The sequence below is a fragment of the Neofelis nebulosa genome, chromosome 7 (assembly GCF_028018385.1).
Source record: "Neofelis nebulosa isolate mNeoNeb1 chromosome 7, mNeoNeb1.pri, whole genome shotgun sequence".
Taxonomy (NCBI): domain Eukaryota; kingdom Metazoa; phylum Chordata; class Mammalia; order Carnivora; family Felidae; genus Neofelis; species Neofelis nebulosa.
In genome coordinates, this window is record NC_080788.1 from 126,835,947 (window position 1) to 126,841,946 (window position 6,000).

General features: G+C 48.9%; 1 protein-coding gene across 4 annotated transcripts in view; it reads right to left on the reverse strand.

The window, feature by feature from the left end:
• The window catches only part of STON2 (stonin 2), a 147,325-nt gene extending 142,869 nt beyond the window's left edge, over window positions 1-4,456 (reverse strand). For all 4 annotated transcript variants that reach the window (XM_058739918.1, XM_058739917.1, XM_058739914.1 and 1 more), the window contains exon 1: window positions 4,314-4,456. The gene's annotated coding sequence lies outside the window, so the exon portion shown is untranslated. The remainder of the gene's footprint in view (window positions 1-4,313) is intronic.
• Window positions 4,457-6,000: the final 1,544 nt, after the last annotated feature.

Genomic DNA, 6,000 nt, shown 5'->3' on the forward strand with positions numbered 1-6,000 from the left:
ACAAACGCTCACTATGTTCTATTTCTTGTGTCATGTTGTACACGCCAACATATTTTCTCCTTAACGTCCATTCTTGGAATGTTCTCTCATTACAGGAGTGGTGAGTCACAGTGAAAGGAATTGATGGGACTCGCTCCACCCATTAGCATAAGCTAAACTATGGACATCTTGAGTTCTCAGGGGGTTAGTTATCTTGGGAGGGTTGATCACAATTTGCATGATCATATGGTACAGATGTGTATTCATGAAGATGACCTCAAGTGAAGCAAGAAATTTCTCGGTCTGACTATTTTACAATTCAGCCAAACATCCACCCAGTGGGCAAACCCCAGTTCCAAAAGAAATTAAAACTGGGAGGACAAGAAGTGTGATGGATCAGAGACTGGAATACGCTGAGCTGACAAACTTAAGTGAGAGGGCTGGAGCCAGACAAAAGGGTGTGTGCTCAATGACATGCCGGATGGTGGGGGGGTGGGGCAGAATTACAAAAGGAGGGGATAAAGTAGCACTTGTATGTTTCTTCTATGAATCCAAGCTCCTTTCATGTCCTTACTATGAGAATTATATCTGCAATTTAATATAAACCTAGAGACTCAGTCACTCTTACAGACCCCAATGCCACTGCCAGCCTTCAGCAAATCTGCCAAATGGAGAATGCTGAGACCTTCCAGACTTCTTCCCCGTTCCATTAGGCCCTTCTATTCAGGCCTTTCCCTCAACCACATTTGGGGGTGGGGGGGTGGGGGGGTGCTCAAGTGAGCAAGGAGCAGAGAGAGAATCCCACAAGGGGCAGAGAGAGAAAGAGAGAGAGTAGTGGGGCTCGTGCTCCCCTGAAGTGGGTGAGCTCCCCCACTATGGGACTCGAACTCACAAACTGTGAGATCATGACCTGAGCAAAAGTCAGATGCTTAACAACTGAGCCACAAGGTGCCCTCCTCAACCACGTCTTAATTTCTCCCTTTAGTTCAGTGGTTTTTGGACTGGCAGCATCAGCATCACCTGAGCACTTGTCAGAAATGCTAACTCCCAGGTGCCACCCCAGATCTATTAAGAAACTCTGGCGGTGCGACCCACAAATCTGTTTTCTCAAGGGCTCTAGGTGATTCTGAGGCACACTAAGTTTGAAAACTGCTGCTTTAGATGATACCATAAAATACTTCAGGATGAAGGAGCATATACATTTTAAGAGAGGACAAAGGAGAATCATTCAAGTGCCCAGGGAATAATTTTCTAACAGTTGAATCTCGAGTCATGTGAAAGATAGTGAGGGAGATTTGAGGCTGCTGAATTCGTTGGGGAACTTACCATCTTTACCTTTTAATCCCACCTATTTTGGTCTTCTCCCCACATTGCCACTAGAGACATGTGTTTGGCCTGAAAAATCTGACCATGTCAAACCCCAACTTAAAACCCTCAATGGCTGCTCCCTGCCCATAGGATAAAGTCCCAGCACATGACCCAGGGCCCTTCATCACCTGCCCCCGGGCCACCTCCCTTGCCCTGTTTCCTTCTGCACTTTCCCTCCTACTCAGCCATTCTTCACTGTCTGCAGGAGGCTTAGACTCCCCCTTACCACTGACATTGGGTCTGCCTGTGTGACTTACCTTGGCCAACAGCATGAGAGTTGAAGTGATGTCTGCTATCTCTGAGCAGGTATTAAGTGCCATATTTTTGTTTTATCACATTCTCTTTTTTCCCCTTCCCATAAATGAGATCAGTATTGCCCCAGGAAGAGGCTGTTTCTTAAGCCTCTGGGGATCTCAGAAGGAACCAGATAAGGAGCAGAACCACAACTAACCTACACTGGACATGCAGCAATTGTGACAAATACACCTCAGTTGTTGTAAGCCACTGAGATTTGGGAATTATTTGATATTTTGCCTAAGCTGACCATTATAGCACATTGGATCTCCCATATCCCCTCTGCCTGGAATGTCTCTCTCCTCTGCTCTACCTTTCCTTCCAATCCCACCTCAATCCTATCTGCATAAGAGACCTGCTCATCATTCTTCACTCAGCTCAGGTGTCATCTCCTCAATCAAGTCTTTTTTATTCCCAGATATAACCGATCGACTCTCACCTGTAGGATCCCTTTTGAATGCTACAGACCAGTAACTATGTCCTTGGAACTTTGCTGGGGACTTTCCATTTATTAGCACTATCCTTACAACAACTCCTCTCTAAAAATAAATAAATAAATAAATAAATAAATAAATAAATAAATAAATAAATAATAAGCCCTCATTTTACAGAGTGGGAGACTCTGGCACAGAAAAGCAAAGCGACTTGTCCAGGTTTCCCAGCCATCAGCCACAGAGACAGAGTTTTCACCAAGTGTGGGTATGGCTCTGATTGTAGCAATCCTTCCTGTGCCCCACTCACCTCCCTCCCTCCTCTATCAGCAAGCTTTCATATCCTCCCACTGTGGTGGTGAGAGTAAAAGTCTCCTTATCCACAACTAAAAGGTTGTGGAATTAATTTGACACTTGAAAGACTTGCATCTGGAAGTGGGCGTCTTACCCCCTGAGAAGATAATCACTTTCTCTAAGTGGATGGATTTATTCGAAGGCTCCTGGCAAGTAAATGCACTGGAGCCTTTGGAGAACTGGGGCATTCTGTCTGTACCTTTCCCAGGTAGTGTGGTGTGTTAAGACAGGTAGATTCCCACTGACATTGCCCTTGGCCACCTGTGGGAAGGTCCTTTTGGGTTTGCCACAAGGTAGGAGGTTAAGTAGCAGAGGGTTCAGAATTCCAAGCAAGTTGGCTACATATAGATATTTTAAGTAAATGAACAAGGAAAAGAAAACGAGGATAATAAAGTGACACAGTGGCAAAGAATTGAACCAGACCACCCAAGTCAGACACCAAAATAACTGCCTAAAGTAGGAACTGCAATTTTAGGTTTCTGTGAGCTGCTGGCATTTTGTTGTGTGGTTGAGCTTTTTATTTGTTTTTCTCATCTTCCCCCTCTCTTTAAAGTTGTTTCAGGGAGGAGTTTGGAAAGTATAAGAACCTTCAAGTCCTCCCCCATCAGCCATATTAGTGAAAGATAAGCATTCAACAAAACACCAAGATATTCTTCTCACACAACATTCATAACAACTTTTTCAGGGTTTGCAAAGCTTTTCTCAGTTACTTGTTGGAATCCATTTATCTCTCTCACCATTCCAATGGAGTTTTGTGGTTTTTTTTTAATTCCCTCAAAGGACATTATTACATTTAAATGATACCATCGGTAACATTAATAATAGCATTTTTCCCCTTTGAGTTTAGAAAGCTGTTCAGAGCTCCAAATGGTCACTGGGCCAGTGAGAACACGTCTGACTTACTCTTTAAAAAACCATCCACTCCGTATAACAAATAATAAGAGCCAGCATTTACTGGGTACTTAGTGTTGTGCTCAGTGTTTTTTGGGCACTGGTTTATTTAATCCTCAAAACAAGGCTATCAAGCAGGTGCAACCATTTATGGCCACTTTACAGATTAAGAGAGTGAGGCACATAAGAGCATGAAGGACCTGCCTGAGAGAAAGGGTGTCTTTCCCTTTCAGAGGTCAGTAGCTGCACAAGACGACAGTTAATGATTCACCCACAGCCCTCGGGAGCTCCTTTCAGTAAGGGCAACATAGGCACATTCTCTCGGTGTCTCTGTCTCTATCTCTATCTCTCATCTTCAACTCTTCCTCACCCAGCGAGAGGCGGGTGTCCAGCAAATTGCTTGGCAATACACAGAGGAAACTCCATCCAAAGCCCGGGTCTGCTGGGTCCAGGCCGCCTCTGGGCGCTGTCCAGCGGGCAGCGCGCCTGAGTGACCAGGCTGGGGTCCTGTCTCCGACACCCCGAAGGTGGGGCGGAACGCCAAGGCCGGGATTTCGAGCGGTGGGGGGGGGGGGGGGGGGGGGGGGAGGGGTGGGAAAGGCACCGTCCCCAGGGACACCTGTTGTCGCCTTGGGCCAACGAAGACGTCGCGGGGACTCACATCTCAGGGAGGACACCCGTCTGCAGTGTCCGCGTACAGGAGCGGGGGTCGCAAGTGTCTTCCCCCACCCCCACCGCCCCTTCTCCGCCTTAGGCGGGCTCACCTCACCCCCTCCCACCCCTGGACGCCGGCAGCCAGTGGAAATGTCGCGCCTCCGCGGGGCTCCGGCCGAGGCACGCGCGGAGGCGTGGGGACACGCGGGGCGAGGGGCAGCCCCCGCGGCGCTAGGACCTCGCGGCCGGCCCGCCCCCACCCCCACCCCTCGCCAGCTCCACCTGCGGAGCCCCTCCGGCAGGGCACGCTGGCCCTCCACGGCGGGGCGCGGGCGCGGTTACCTGCGACGCCGCCCGCAGGGTCCCAAGTGTCGGCCGGAATGTCGCCACGGCAGAGCCCGCTGGGCTGGCCCGGGGATCCTCGCCCAGCCCCACTGCTCCCGCTGCCCTCCCTCGCGGCCGCAGCGCCGCCGCCGGCTCCCGACTCTCTAGGCTCGCTCCGCGCCCGCCGGCTCCTGGCTCCTCTCCCGCAGCTCCTGATTGGCCGCGGCGCGCGCCCGAGCCGCGCCCTGATTGGGCAGCCGGGAGCCGGGGCGGGGGGACGGACCCGGCGCCGCCTGGACCTGCTCTGGGTGCCCCCGGCGCCACTGCTTCGCGTCCCCGCTGCACCTCGCGGCCGCGATCCAGACGCCGAACCCGGGATCCTGCCCTCTGCGCTGAGGGGTGTCGGTTGTCCAGGCACCGGGCGGAGCGGAAAGTGGCACGAGTAGCAGGGGGGTGACGGGGAGCGGGTATCGCCTTGGAGTCTCTCCTACACCCCCTGCCAAGGCTGGACTCCTACATGCGGTTTTGACCGCGTGTTTACTCTTACACTTTTTACTATAAAAAGGCCATAGGACGCAAGACAGTGGCTTGTAAACAGTGGGCGCCAAAATGTGTTTGTGGTCTTAGGTTGGGCTTGATGCATAATCTTTATGCGGTCCAACTAGAGTTCGCGAAAGGGAAGCAACTTGTGCGAGGTCCTCGTCTTGTCAACAAATTAGTAAGAGCGAGAAAAATGGTGACACAGATCTTCACTTACAAGGAACTTAATACCTAACTAAGGAGATGGGGCTGAATAATAATGGTAATAGTAATTATAATAATAATGATGACCCTAACGTTTTCATGGCTCTTATTATTTGCCGGGCACTTTTCTAAGTGCTTTACATATATTAATACAGAAATACAGGAAACAGCTGACATAAGGATGTCCACATGTCCTGTGAAACGTGTGGACAAGTGACATAAGTTCTGAGTGTGAAAGGTTTTTATCCGGAAGACACCCCAGCAGTCATTCCACACCACAGTGAAAAGGCACAAATTAGAACGGAAAGAGAGCATTGGGATTTAAAATTGTTCCATCTTCGGAGCTGGAGAGTGTTATGCTAAGTGAAATAAGTCATACAGAGAAAGACAGATACCATATGTTTTCACTCTTATGTGGATCCTGAGAAACTTAACAGAAGACCATGGGGGAGGGGAAGAAAAAAAAAAGAGGTTAGAGAGGGAGGGAGCCAAAACACAAGAGACTCTTAAAAACTGAGAACAAACTGAGGGTTGATGGGGGTGGGAGGGAGGGAAGGGTAGGTGATGGGTATTGAGGAGGGCACCTGTTGGGATGAGTACTGTGTGTTGTATGGAAACTAATTTGACAATAAATTTCATATTTAAAATAAATAAAATAAAATAAATGAATAAAATTGTTCCATCTTTGATTTCTTCTCCCATAGTTCTGTAGCCCTCCGAACATTTTGTTCTCAACTGCACTGGGCCTTTCTAAAGAATAAAAACAATCACTATAAATCAGGGTGCCACCAGAACTTTGTTTTACCACTCATAAAAGGAGCCCTCTCTAAGCATTCAGGTAACAGTGAGTAGAAATAATCAGCACAGGTTATATTCTAGCACTTATGACTCCAGTGGTATTCATACCTTGAAAGTAAGTATGGAGCCATTTTCCACAAGTATCTCCCCTCGTTCTATTCTC